The sequence below is a fragment of the Stenella coeruleoalba genome (assembly GCF_951394435.1).
Source record: "Stenella coeruleoalba genome assembly, chromosome: 9".
NCBI classification, from domain to species: Eukaryota; Metazoa; Chordata; class Mammalia; order Artiodactyla; family Delphinidae; genus Stenella; species Stenella coeruleoalba.
The window spans coordinates 49,141,917-49,157,401 of record NC_137155.1 but is presented as its reverse complement, the minus strand read 5'-3'; the positions used below and the strand labels follow the sequence as shown (position 1 = coordinate 49,157,401).

The window sequence follows — 15,485 nt, the reverse complement described above, 5'->3', positions numbered from 1 at the left end:
GTGCTATTAGCCTCAAAGCCTTTCGGCCTTTCAGGTGGTGAGAATGAGATTGTAAACATGAACAGAGCATGGGCACTAATATTATCTGGGGGTGGCTAGTTATCTAGATAATCTCATCAAATATTTATATTACACTTTAAAATTTTTCATTGAAGTGAAAATTCCAAATTAAAAATTTCTAAGCAAACTTTACAGGGGTTTATCTTTTAAGAAACAATTTAACAGATTTATTAAGAAGTATAATTCATATATCATACAATTCACCAGTTTAAAATATAAAACTCAATGGTTTTAGTATATTCACAGGTACGTGCAACCATCACCACAGTCAATTTCAGAACATTTTAATCACCTCAGAAAGAAACCCTGTACCCTTTAGTTATCACCATTCCATTCCTGCATCTTCCCCTTTTCCCCTCCACCAGCTCTAAGCATTACTTTCTGTCTCTACAGCCTTCTCTGTTCTAGACTTTCATATGAACAGAATCATACAACATGTGGTCTTTTGTGACTAGCTTTTTTCACCTAGTATAACGTTTTCAAGATTCATCCATTTTGTAGCATGTATCAGTACTCATTCCCTTTCGTGGTTACATAATATTCCATTGTATGGCTAGTCCACATTTTGTTTATCCATTCACCAGTTGATGAACGTCTGAGTTGTTTCCACTTTTTGGCTATTATGAATAATGCTGCTATAAACATTCTTGTATAAGTTTCTGTGTGGACATCTGCTTCATTTCTCTTAGGTATATTCCTAGGAGTAGAATTACTAGGTTAAATGGTAACTCTGTATTTAATTGTTTGAAGAAATGGCATAATATTTTCCAAAGTGCTGCATCATTTTACATCACCACCAGCAGTGTATGAAGGCTCCCATTTCTCCATGCCCTTGCTAACTCTTGTTATCATCTGGCTTTCTGATCTTAGTCATGTTAGTGGGTGTTAAGGGGAATCTCATTGTGGTTCTAATTCTCACCTAAACTGTATTCAGTGATAATTTTTGTTTCATCATTTCTTGCTCTTTTTTAAAAAAATGGAAATCATGCCTTTGTTTTTTGTATGAACACTTAAAATTTATTTATTTTAAAGTCGTCATCAGACTCTCATAAATTATTTTCATCTGGAGTAAATTGATAGTCTAATTATTTAGTATTTCTTAGTATATTTCCCCAAACATTTTGTAATTTCAGTGTGAAGGCTCATTTTCAGTTGGAGTGGTATTTTATTACCTCCACATTGTGCTCATGTCTTCCTATCCAACAGTTCGGTGGTAGTTTCACCTGGCTCACCATGTACCTCTACCCTGAACAAAGTTTATAATGGCATTTTGAGGACTCACCCTAAAAGGCAATACTGGGGATATTGCATATTCAGTGAGTGAGCCAGCCAAAGACTTCATTGAAAGTCTGTAGACTTTCACCTTGTTAAAGGCATAGCCCTAGTTGTTGGTCAGTAACTGTTTTTTCCAGTCCTCTTTCACAGGTCACAGGTCATATGGTCGGAGGGGCTGATAATTCAGAGGATTAAGAATGGAGCTGGAAGTGGGGAGAGCCCAACTTACTCTTAACTTTAAATACTGAAAATGTCATATGTCTACCAACTGCAGCTCTACTCAGAACTTTATGTTTCTTTATTGTTTTCGGTCTATAATGGTGTTTACTTTTATACCCATGTTGTCCTATTTTACCTTCCCTTTTTTATGTGGTTGGAACAGAGGGACTGTATTAAAGTGTGGACTCCCTGTATCATCTTGACTAGAAGTCTTGCTTTACTTAAGGAAGGAAAGCTGGAGGCTGGGATAATCTTGTAGCTGAAGCTAACAGTTCTCCAGGTAAGGAAAGAGAGTGAATATTTTGCTTTTGCTTTCACAGCATTTTCTCTCATTAGGTGAGAACTTTCCTTTGGAAACTCCCCTCCCCTCTCACATCAGTCAGTATGATTTGGGGTTTGGCTCATCCTACCCCCATAGCATCAGTATGTGACTCAGAGCCTAGGCCACAGTAACTGGTTCAGGAATGAGTAAATAATCCAAGTTGTCCAATGAGATCCCTCCCTGTTATTTTTCTGTCAGGAAAGAGATCTACTCTTCTTATCTCTGGTTCCTAGAATCCTCACTTATTAAATGGGGGTGAATAATAATACCTGTTTTACAGAGCGTCAGGGACTAGTCAGGCGAATGAATCATTAAGCACAGAGCCTAGCACATGTTGGTTAGGATCCCCATCACTGTTTTTATGAGTCCATGTAAAACTTAAAGGAGGGAGCAGTCACCTTGGACTGGGCTGGTCTAGGAGGGATTCATACAAAGTGAATCCTTTAAGTTGATCTTAAAGAAAAAGTAGGGGTTTGGTGAGAGGGACAGAGAAAAAACATTCTACAGAGGTAGACGAGGAAAATATGGCTGTGGGTTACAAGGAACTGTGAGGAGGAGGGTCAGGTGAAGGCTGAGGGTGCAGGCGGCAGGGAAGCACAGGCGGGAAGCTCGTTGGGGCCTGAACCAAGGAGTTGGGGCTTTGTTTCACAGGTATTGGGAAACCAGGGAAGATTCTGGATTGAAAAATAATGTGACTGATATGGGATGGCTTATAAAGAAATAACTCTTCTATAGGCAGAGGAGACGTGAGCAGTCACTCCATGGGCTCCTTCACTGTAACCTCTTGACTTAAACCCCAAACACAAAGCCAAAACACACACACAGGAAATGGTCTAGGAGCATGAAGGAAGTGAAGCAGGAAAACATTTTCCTCAACCCCGCAATGGACTCAGAGCCCATGTTTCACTATTTTGTATATTAACCAAGTCAGCTTCCCTTTATCTCTGAGCCATGTACACCGAGTGTGTGTGTTTGTATACATACACACATATGTATTTTCAGCAGTGTATAGGTTTTTCTAAAAATACATTTTGTATATGTGATTTGTACAAAATTACACAGCAATTTTAATGATTTATGAATTTGTTTTAGTGGTTGTGTCCACATTCCTTTTACTATTCTCTCCTTAAATAGATCATTGTGGGGACTCCAGCAAGATGTGGGCAAACGAAACCTAGCTTCCTCTGAAATATCTGAAGACGTGGCATCAAATGATTAGACTGGAGCCGCGATTGTTCCCTTTCAAGAAGAAATATGTTCCTAACTTTGCTACAGTTGTCACTACTCCCTCTTATTTCCCAACCCTGAGCCTGTGTGTCATTGGTGTTTATCATCACAATAGTGCTCTTGTTTTGCTTCTACTTGGTTCCATACGTTGATTTTCGTTCCCTACTTGGCCTCTGTGGACATTTTAACTTGTGACTCGTGGATAACACCAATTTTGATTTTTCCTGTCTGAAGTTGAATTTTTATAGGTATTTCTTCTAAATATTCTAAGACAAGCTAAAAGCAGCATTAACTACCCTAAATACTGAACAGCTGAGGCCAGGCCAACTCTTGGTTGTAATTCATGTATACCACCTTTCTTGGCCCGGCTAATTTTTTGTGCATTCATTGACAAACAGAATCTGCCAGAAGTTGTTTTCTATTTGATGGCAGGCCAACAGATGCTGCGAAATCATGCCAACATGTGCCAAGTTGTCACCTCAGTACCCCTGTTTATCAGGGACTTCATTGTACAAATCCCTTGTCCACTGTTATGTCATATTTACTTATTCAGATAGATAAAGGCCCATGCCCAGATGAGTGAATTCTTAGGAAGGTGCTATTTTTACGCAGTTCCCTAAAAACCACGTAAGAGTGACAAATATTTCCATAGGATTAATGAATAGGTGTTTCAGTCTCCTCTGCCCTTATTAAATACTAGCTTTTTCTTTCATACTTGGAACTCTGTTGAATTTGTGGATGAGAAACATTTTCCATATATAATGAATCCAAGGACTTTTTAACCTATTCGATTTTGTTACATATATTGGTCACTCTTTTAAGGAATTGTTCCCAATCTAACCAAGAATCAGATAACCTGAGAATTTGGTACATCTTTATTTAGAATATTTTTATATTTTTGAATAATATATATATAGAATACTTCTTGATAAGATCAAGAAATGACCAAGGGAATCATGTAGCTTTAGCCATCCTTGTTTTTATCATTTGCCAAAAAATTTCTTTAGCTTCATGGAAACCACATAGAAACCAAATGACTTGGTTTTCTTTCCACTTCTCTAGGCAACAAACCAATTTTTTAGTTTCCATGGACACCCAGTTGTGCAACAGTAGTTAGATCTGTAAAAACTACTATCTGTCTTAGAGTCTGATGATGACCTACCCATCGGCAATGATAATTCAGGCTTTGCTCTCTAAGGGACTCATATGTATGAGACAGCACGTGAGCTTCTGGGACAGTGCCAAGTTACTGTCCCTGGTACTTTTCCAGTTTCCTAATTTGTGGAGGTTCATAAATCATTATGGATCTTGTCTTGATATCTGGGTAGTCAGAAAGCTCCAAAATAAGGCAGTGGGAATGGTAATCAAACAGGTCTGGTTGCAACAGATTTACTTTCCACTTGGTTAAGAAAGAGGCCTCACATTCTGATGGCTATGTTAACTCAGTTAAGAAGTGGTACTTATTTGGAATTCCTTGTGGGAAGCCCAAAATGTACTTGAAATGAGAGAAGTCACAAACTTGTTTAGTACATATGAAGGATGGCTTTGAATCTAAGCAGTAACTGAAAGTCTGCCCATTCCGGCTCAGCAGAAATATAAGAAAAGATTGAACTGAATTGTCCTGTATCATATACAAATTCTCCAGGGCCTGTTCCCTCCTAACTTAGGATAGAACAAATGATTTTTGAAAGGGTCAATCTAGTTTCCAGGTTTTGAAAATGCTGTTCTTTGCTTTTGCTTGCATTGTGTAAAATTCTCCATTTCCCAGTTGCCCCAAAATTAACAATTTAAAAACTGGATCTTTCAGACCATTAATCAGTGTTGGAAATGTTGAAAAAGAAAGGTTTTGAAAAAATAGTGAAAATGGTACTTAACTGGATACTTAACTTTGCCATAAATATGCAAGACCATGGTAAGCATGTAATTTGTCTTTTCTTAGTCTCTGTCTCCTCATCTGTAAAGGAAGGGGATGGGTTGCCAAAATTACTTCTAGCACTAATGCTCTACTACTCAATGAAAAAATTTTAATTTCACATACTACAGAGGTCATGTCCTGAGCTTGAGAGATCTAGCTCTTCACAGGAATAAAACTTTCAAGTTCACAGGGATTTGATCTTGTATTTTCCAAAAAAAATGCCTCTAATCACTTCTGTTTCTCTTTGCACTATGGAAGTTTTCCACGAATACCATAGAAAATGGATTCCCGAGGAAAGAGAGTAGGTATTTCTCAGAGATTTTCATTTTTGATTTGCTTCTAGGAATTTTAGAGAGACAAATAGAAATGGAATTTAAAAAATTTTTTTTTTTAAAAAAAGGAGAGATAGTAATAGATGGTAGTTGGCTATTGGAAATCAGCAAAGTTTCATGGGTATATAATGAACTGATGATCTGAGGTGATATATTTTGTCATTAATAAATCAGGTATAGGAGAAAGATTTAGGAGAAATGTTACAGAGAAGCTTTTAGCTTTACAAACCTAGGGACTGATACATTTACATACCACAGTTCCTTGGCAGCTCCTTTATTACGTGCCAAGTTTCTCATCTCACTAAAGTACCCTGGGCAAATAAAAAGGGAAAGGCATTCCAGGTAGAAGAAACGCCATGATCAGAGATGGGGAAGTATGAGATAGCATCGTGTGTAGAGGCAGTGCGAAGAGTTTGTTTAATCCTTTTGGAGTATAAAGTACAGGAGGACACTAGATCATTCAGAGTTCAGGTGCAGATTACAGAAACCACTTTAGCAATTTTAAAAGAATTGTGAAACAGAAATCAAAGGAAGGGAGTTTCTCAAGAGGGTCAAAAGCAGCTATATTGTCAAGTAAGATCAGGGCTGAGCAGTGTCCAGTAGCTTTGACCATTAGGAGGCCTTTGATGTCCTTAGCAAAAATTGGCCAAGAGGTGAACTGGGCCACACTGCAGGGAATAAGGTATGAATGGAAGATGAGGAAGAGGAAGTGGGGGGAATCTGTCTTCTGGGAGCTTGGCTTTGAAGGGAAGGAAAGATTTTTCTGAAGAAAAACACAAAATGGAAGAAGGTTTTGATCTTAAGCTGTAAAAACCTTAAACAAGTTTGGATGCAGAAGGAAAGAAGTCAATGGTTAGGTAAGAACTGAAGATGCAGGAAAGAGACAGATACTAGATACTAGATGCCCTCAGATTGAGAGGAAAAAGATCTAGTCTCGAGGAGGCAGTGCTGGCCTTAGGTACGAAGAGAACTATGTGTTTCTCTTACACACGGCAGAAGGGGAAAGCATGAGTGAAGAAGCAGATGTGTTTGTAAATTGGGGAAAAGAAGGGAGTAGAAATCACACCCGATAGATTATTTTCTTGATAGAAATAATCAAGAAAATAAGAAGCAGACCATCTGCTGAGAGAGGGGAGAATGGAATGGGGGTGAAATAAGGTGGGATAGAAAGTGTGAGGGAGAAATGGGTGGAAGAAAAGAGCCAGAAGTGATCAGAATTGCTAAGCAGGACTGACCTTGAAGAAGTGGGTAGATTTCTGAGGAAAGGCTTAAAGTAGTATCATAATTGTCGTGACCTTGGGATCTTTGGTCTTTTAGAAAGTAGTGGTGGGTACTAAGAATGATGTTCCTCTTTAAAATATATTTGTTTTGCAGCTGTCCACCTGATGATTAGGTAAGACTTTTAAATTATCATCATCATCACCTGTTAAACATCTAGTAATATGATCAATCTTTTATCTCTAAGACCATCTTGAGTGCATTGAATAGGAATGAGACAAAATGGCACAAGTGCATCATTAATGAAAGAATCTTCTAAGAACTTACTTTTTTTTTTTTTTTGCGGTACGCGGGCCTCTCACTGTTGTGGCCTCTCCCATTGCAGAGCACAGGCTCCGGACGCACAGGCTCCGGACGCGCAGGCTTAACAGCCATGGCTCACGGGCGCAGCATGTGGGATTTTCCCGGACTGGGGCACGAGACTGTGTCCCCTGCATCGGCAGGCAGACTCTCAACCACTGCGCCACCAGGGAAGCCCTAAGAACTTGCATTTTGAAGTACTTTTCTGTGAATTCCCTGGCGGTCCAGGGGTTAGGACTCGGCACTCTCACTGCCAGAGCCCCTGGTTTGATCCCTGATCAGGGAACTAAAATCCCGCAAGCCACGAGGCGTGGCCAAAAAAATAAAATAAAATTTGAAGTACTCTTCTGTGACTGAAAGTCATCACTTTCGGTTAAACATGATTGAAGATTTGAGAAATTTGCCCAATAGATTGGGTAAGGATATGAAAAGATGCTCAAAATTATTACTCATTAGAGATATGCAAAATAAAACACAAGGTAATACCTCCATGTGCCTAGTAGAATATCCAAAATTGAGAAGACTGAACATGCCAGGTGTTGGCAAGGACCTGGAGCAAGTGGAACTCTTATGAACTGCTCACGGGAATGAAAATGGTTCAACCACTTTGGAAAACAGTTTGGCAGTTTCTTAGAAGTATCCGCATCCACATCATATGACCAACACATCTATTTCATCCTCAGAATCGAAAACATTTGTGTGTAAGTCTTTGTACAGACTATCCAAGAGAAAAAGAAATGTATGGCTGTAAAAAGATAAATGCAATGTTCACAGAAGTTTTATTTCTAATAACATTTAAAAAAAGGAAACAACAAAAACGTCCATCAACAGGTGAATGGATAAATAAAGTGTGGTATAGCCATATAATGGAATACTACTTGGCAATAAAAGTAAACAAACTACCGACTGCACAACAACATAGGTGAATCTCAAAATAATTATGAGTGAAAGAAGTCAGACAAAAGAGAGTACATAGTGTATTGTTCCATTCATAAAATAGTCTAAAAAAATCCAAACTAACCTATAGCATCAGAAAACAGATCAGAGGTTACCTGGAGACAGGGGTGGGGTTGGGGAAGGCAGGCAGAAGGAATTACAAAAGAGCACAAGAAAACTCTTGTGGGTGATGCATACGTTCATTATCTTGATTGTGATGATGGTTTCATAGGTACACTCATAAGTCATAAATTAGCAAATTCTACACTTTAAATAAACGCAGATATTACTTTAATAAAGCTGTTACAACGAAAGAACTAATGTGTATGTTCAAAAATCGGAGAATGATTTAATTATGTTATAGAACAGTAAATTTTTTGAATACTGTATCTTTTAAAAATCGTTTTTGGGGGCTTCCCTGGTAGCACAGTGGTTAAGATTCCGCCTGCCAATGCAGGGGACACGGGTTCGAGTCCTGGTCCAGGAGGATACCACATGCCACGGAGCAACTAAGTCCGTAGGCCACAACTACTGAGCCTGCACTCTAGAGCCCACGAGCCACAACTACTGAGCTCACGTGCCACAACTACTGAAGCCTGTGCGCCTAGAGCCCATGCTCCGCAACAAGAGAGGTCACTGCGGTGAGAAGCCCGCGCACCGCAGCGAAGAGTAGCCCCCGCTTGCCGCAACTAGAGAAAGCCTGTACACAGCAACAAAGACCCAATGCAGCCAAAAATAAAATAAATAAATTAAAAAAAATAGCTTTTGAAGAGTATTTAATATTATCAAATTCTCACAGAATTCAGAGACAAGTGTACTTCTGATTGATAATGGTCCATTAACATTTGTTGAATGTTAAATGCATCATGTAGTGTTAAATGAAAAAAGCAAGACACAAAAATGCATACATAATTAAATATGATCCCAATTGTGGTGACTCTCTCTCTCTCTCATGGCTGAAAGGAAATATCTCAAAATGTTTACATGGGTTGTCTCTGTGAGGTGGAATGACATACAATTTTTATTTTCCTCCTTATGCTTTTGGGGCTTTTTCTATAGTTGATCTTCCACTACTTTCACAAGCAGACAAAAACCCAACCAATGCTCTTTGAAAAGATTCTTTCCCACACAATGAACTCACGGGTGCAAATATTTTTAGATAATGTATCAGTCTAACTGAGGCACATGGCATCTTTTCCTGCACTTCTTCCCAGTAACCTGCTACCAAACACTGAGGGAGTTTAGTGGAGTGGTGATGTGCTGGAAAGACCAGCTCTAGACTGCAGTTAGCTTGTGATGAGACACAGCCTAGAAATGCTTGCTTATAAATATGTTTTATGTAGCCTCGGGGGTTCACTTACCTTTATTACTTCCCTGCTAGCAGTCCCTTGATAAAACCAGGTCAGAGACAGAGAGAATAAATTCCCTGGGCTACCTCCAGTACAGCTCTGTCAGGAAATGTTCACCGAGTATATCCTGATGAGAAAAGGAGAGTAGCTGTGTGTCAAATGTAGATAATTCCTCAGTCTTTTGTCCAATCCATGGTGAGTCTTATGCATTTCTGACTTCTTTCCTGCTTGAGTCAAAAAGATGACCAGGGGAGGGTGAGGCCTGTGGAGTGACAACCAAGGAGGAAGGCTTGTGAAAGTGAGGGTCAAAGGTAGGGAGGAGTTGGGAGAGCTCTCATGCACAAAGATGTGCCTTTATTACTGTCCTCCACACATGAGGGATATCTGTCCTGTGAGACTTCCACTCTGCTCTTCTGTGCCTGTGGAGAGACGCAATGACTGATGCTGTCTGAACCAAGGGGGTGCTTCGGCAGGAGGGGGGTTGCTGGGGCCTGAGACAGAGATGTTGGTGAGACCCATGGGAGCCCTCCTGCCTGGCTCGGCCAGGACTTTGGGATTGTACCTGCAGCTTGAAACATGAGGATTAAAGGGAACTCGAGCCTGAGGCATGCAGGGCCAGAGACGAAGCATACCTTGGGGCAGCTCGAAGGCAAGGAATAATACCTCTTCAAGTTTGCAATAAAAATGGCCTCCAATAAAACTGCATTGCAAAACATGGGAAAGAAACAGGATGCAAAGAGTAAAAAGTCAGAGAGGAAGAGCCTGAAGAATTGGTAGTGGAAAAAGAGAACTGCCGTGTAGTGAAAGTGAGGGGGTGGTTATTTCCTCAAGTGGAAGGGAATACAGATGCTGACAATACTAGGAACCCCGAAGAAAACCTATACTGCCCAGCGGTAATTAAAACATTTGTTAATTCTCCAACAGCTGGTACAGAAAAAGGTGGTACAAAAAGAAAATCCTTATCTGGCAGCGAATCTGATGATAGTGAATCAAAGAAGACAGATGCTGCCGGGCAAAGCAAGAGGCTTTGTGGGAGGTCTGACCCTGAATGAATAACTGGTGCCACAGACAGCAGTGGAGAATTGGTGTTTCTCATGAAATGGGAAGATTCAGATGAGGCAGACTTGGTGCTGACCAAAGAGGCAAAAATGAAGTGTCCTCAAATTGCAGTGCTTTTTATTCAGAGACTAACTTGGCATTCTTGTCCAGAAAATGAAGCTCAATAATTGTTTGCATTGCCATATATATAATTACACACACACACACACACACACACACACACGCACATAAGTTGATGCATATAAGCTCTGGGTCTTGGTTTTTTTCGTTTATTAGTGTGAAGAAATAACTAGATTCTAATGAAAATAAAGTTTTGTATGTTCATTTTGAAGGAGTGTTAGGGGTTTTTTTTGTTTTTTGTTTTTTTGAGTCTATAGCACTGGTTACATTGAACAAATAAATAAAGCTTTCTTAGTTGCTTCCTTTATCAGAAAAGAACATTTGATACCATGATATATTATTTTCTCTGCATTAGGGAACAAATTTTCTAAATGTTGGAGGAAATCTCCACAGTCATTACGCGATCAGATTGTGTTTAACTCATATATGCCTAAGGACCATTCCGGGTTTTTCGTTTATGAGGGGGTTTTTTGTGTGTATACATAAAACACATATGTAAATGATTTTCTTTTCCTTCTTTTATTTTTTAAAAACACTTGCTGAAACAAAAATGCCAATTCATAACCAGGGATAAGCCCATATTTCTGGGATGCCATCTCTCTGAGCAGCCTAAGAAATAAATGCGTTCAAGTTAAATGGAAAATTTTCCTGAAGGCTTAACCTTTCAAGTTAGGTAGATGATTCCATAATTAATTGGAAAATTTAAATATAATGTAAATAACTTAAAGTGGACAATAAAAGCAGTTGTATCTGAATCCATATCTATAACTACAGTCACATAAATGGAAGTTTATTTGCAAAACTCCTGACAGGAAAAATTTTATCACTACCAAGAATCTCCCCCACCCAGATGAGAAAACTAGAAAAATCCTGGTGTGTTTCAATTAGCCAAGCAAGACTTAGTTAAATGGACATTTAAAGGTTTCTTCTAGTGAACCTCTTCTTTACTAGAAGTTGAAATCCCTGTGCTGTACTGACTAAGAGGATGTCTAAGACTTTGCTCATGGAAACCTAACCAGGTTGTTAGAGATGTTGTCAATCTAGGACCTGATAGAATAAATTTTAAATAAATAGTTTAGATTAACTTAAAAAAACTATTTAAATAAATAGTTTAGATTAACTTTTGTAATCTAAACTATTGATCTATATGATTTTTCTTTACCCCCAACTGATTCCTTACACACAGGCTCAATCTTTTCAGTATCTGGGTTACTGGTTCAGCAGAAGCATAGAAAAGCAATAACTTTGTAGTCATCAGAATGTTATCCAACTGTATATTGTTTACTTTATTGTAAACACTGGTGAACAATGGTCCATAGTTTTATATTAAAAAATAAAATAGGGCTTCCCTGGTGGCGCAGTGGTTGAGAGTCCGCCTGCCAATGCAGGGGACACGGGTTCATGCCCCGGTCCGGCAGGATCCCACATGCCGTGGAGCGACTGGACCCATGAGCCATGGTTGCTGAGCCTGCGCATCCGGAGCCTGTGCTCCACAACGGGAGAGGCCACAACAGTGACAGGCCCGTGTACGGCAAAAAAATAAAATAAAATAAAATGGATATGCAAACTTCCACTTTTGCAAATTATCAGTAGCTATAACATTTTAGCTAATTTTTTTCTTTGTAATTATTTAAAGAGTTGTGTTTCACAATGCTTGAAAATGTGTTTCTTCAAATGTCCCTGGGACACACTGTAATCCTTTTGCTACGTGAATAATCTCACGTAACTTATCAGATTGAAAATTTATCTTCAAGTTCTTGTCTTAAGTATTCTCTCCTCCCTGACCCAGATTTCCGTAGAATTTTGAGGAGGAGCTCTGGTCACTCCATCATAGCTCTTCAGCCTTCTGGAGTTTACCCTCAGCCTCTGCACCTCCTCAAATGATCATCAGGCTTTAGAGGCTACCATCACTGGGTACGAACCGTGGGAATCCAGTTCCCATTGCCTGCTTAGGGTCAGGGGTGGCAAGTGGAACAGGGAGTAAGGCAATTCCTTTATGTAGGAACAAAGTTTTAGGCATCACAGGCAAGAATTATATATGCTTTTTTCCTTAGAAACATTGTCACACACATGGATTAAATTCTAGAATGAGATGATGATTGTGTTTAACCATTTATTTCTGGTTAAATAAGTTTTAGTGGCTCATTTAGGCACTGAAATTCTTTGAAAGCTGGTATATATGTGCATAGATATGTTATAATCGATTACGTATTTATATATTATATTTCTATATAAATTTTTAAATCATTTATATAAACTGAAACTTGATTAAGCGGAACATATTCCCCAATTATGCTTGATAACAGAATTTGCCACATTTAAAATTGAAAGAATGAAATGATGTAGGAGTTGTATGTTCATAGATATGTTTTTTTAAAAATCATGTCACCATAGTATAAAATCTGGTCATTGATATGAATTATCTCATTTTGCAAACTGTCCCTAGCATTTAGTTGAACAATAGCTGATCCTCTACCAGACTATTACAGAATCATTCAATTTTGTATGGGCAATAGTTGTTTCATAAATAATTGAAGTCCTTTCATTATTTTAAAAATGTTTCTGTACCCCAAGTGAATTCCACACACTTGTGAAAAACTAGTGAAATTCTGAATGTGCTGTTGATTAAAATATGTTTTTAAGACACTCTCAGAATTTGAAGAATGATCATGGTACATATTAGCATTCAAAAATGAGATATCCATAATTACTTTGAGGAGGAAATCTTATTAAAGTCTGCAATAAAAGCATTTAGGAACTCTGGAATGAAACCTGGGCAATTTAGGTCTTAAGAATCAATTTTAGAATACATTTAAAATGCCATTTTCAACACTTATACCCTAAAATTTATTTTTCATCAACAGTTTACTAAAGTATGTTTGTCAATAGATCATTGTTCTTTTTTGAAGTATAGTTAATTTACAATGTTGTGTTAGTTTCAGGTGTACAGCAAAGCAAATCAGTTATACATAAGTGTGTGTATATATATTCCTTTTCATATTCTTTTTCATTATAGGTTATTACAAGATATTGAATACAATTCCTCAAGCTATACAGTAGGACTTTGTTATTCACCTATTTTATATATAGTGGTTTGTATCTGCTAATCCCAAACTACTAATTTATCCCTCCCCCACCCCCTTTCCCCTTTGGTAACCATAAGTTTGTTTTCTATGTCTGTGAGTCTGTTTCTGTTTTGTAAATAAGATCATCTGTATCATATTTTAGATTCCACATAGAAGTGATATCATAAGATATTTGTCTTTGTCTGACCTACTTCACTTAGTATGATAATCTCTAGGTCCATCCATGTTGTTGCAATGGCATTATTTCTTTCTTTTTTATGGCTGAGTAGTATTCCATTGTGTGTGTGTGTGTGTGTGTGTGTGTGTGTGTACATACACACCACATCTTCTTTATCCATTCATCTGTTGATGGACATTTAGGTTGCTTCCATGTCTTGGCTATTGTAAGTAGTGCTGCTATGAACATTGTGGTGCATGTATCTTTTTGAATTAGAGTTTTCTCTGGATATATGCCCAGGAGTGGGATTGCTGGATCATATGGTAACTCTACGTTTAGTTTTTTAAGGAACCTCCATACTGTTTTCCATAGTGGCTTCACCAATTTACATTCCCACCAACAGTATATGAGGGTTCCCTTTTCTCCACACCCTCTCCAGCATTTATTTTTTGTGGAGTTTTTAATGATCACCATTCTGACCAGTTGAGGTGATACCTCATTGTAGTTTTGATTTGCATTTCCCTAATAATTAGAGATGTTGAGCATCTTTTCATGTGCCTATTGGCCATCTGTAAGTCTTCTTTGGAGAAATGTCTATTTAAGGGTTCTGCCCATTTTCTAACTGGGTTGTTTTTGTTGTTGTTGTTATTCAGTTGTATGAGCTGTTTGTTTGTATAGTTTGGAAATTAAGCCTTGTGGGTCGCATCATTTGCAAATATTTTCTCCCAGTCTATAGGCTGTCTTTTCTTTTTTTTTTTTTTTTTTTTTGCTGTACGCGGGCCTCCCACTGTTGTGGCCTCTCCAGTTGTGGAGCACAGGCTCCGGACGCTCAGGCTCAGCGGCCATGGCTCACGGGCCCAGCCGCTCCGCGGCATGTGGGATCTTCCCGGACCGGGGCACAAACCCGTGTCCCCTGCATCGGCAGGCGGACTCTCAACCACTGCGCCAGCAGGGAAGCCCTGTCTTTTCGTTTTGTTTATGGTTTCCTTTGCTGTGCAAAAGCTTGTAAGTTTGATTAGGTCCCATTTGTTTATTTTTATTTCTATTGCCTTGGGAGACTGATCTAAGAAAACATTCCTATGATTTATGTCAGAGATGTTCTGCCTATGTTCTCTTCTAGGAGTTTTATGGCGTCCTGTTTGATATTTAAGTCTTTAATGCATTTTGAGTTTATTTTTATGTATGGTGTGAGGAAGTGTTTTAACTTCATTGATTTACATGAGGCTGTCCAGTTTTCCCAACAACACTTGCTGAAGACACTGTCTTTTCTCCATTGTATATTCTTGACTCCTTTATCAAAGATTAATTGACTGTAGGTGTGTGGGTTTATTTCTGGGCTCTCTATTGTTTCACAGATATGTATGTCTGTTTTTTGTGCCAATACCCTGCTGTTTTGATTACTGTAGTTTTGTAGTATTGTCTGAAGCCTGGGAGGGTTATGCCTCCAGCTTTGTTCTTTTTCCCCAGGATTGCTTTGGCAATTATGGGTCTTTTGTGATTCCATATAAATTTTAGAATAATTTGTTCTAGTTCTGTGAAAAATGTCATGGGAATTTGATTTACAGGTTGCATTAAACCTGTAGATTGCTTTGAGTAGTATGGCCATTTTAACAATATTAATTCTTCCAATCCAAGAGCATGGGATATCTTGTCATTTCTTTAAATCATATTCAATTTCTTTTATCAGTGTTTTACAGTTCTCAGCATGTTAAGTCTTTCACCTCCTTGGTCAGGTTTACTACTAAGTATTTTTTAAATGTGATTTTTTTTTTTTTTTTTTTTTGGCGGTATGCGGGCCTCTCACTGTTGTGGCCTCTCCCATTGTGGACCACAGGCTCCAGACGCGCAGG

At 38.6% G+C, this 15,485-nt stretch overlaps 1 pseudogene across 1 annotated transcript; it reads left to right on the top strand.

Moving 5' to 3' along the window:
- The first annotated feature begins 9,897 nt into the window (after positions 1 to 9,897).
- LOC307191642 (chromobox protein homolog 3-like) lies at positions 9,898 to 10,867 on the top strand (annotated as a pseudogene). The gene has a single exon. The product of its transcript is annotated as a chromobox protein homolog 3-like (transcript).
- The last annotated feature ends 4,618 nt before the right edge of the window (positions 10,868 to 15,485 follow it).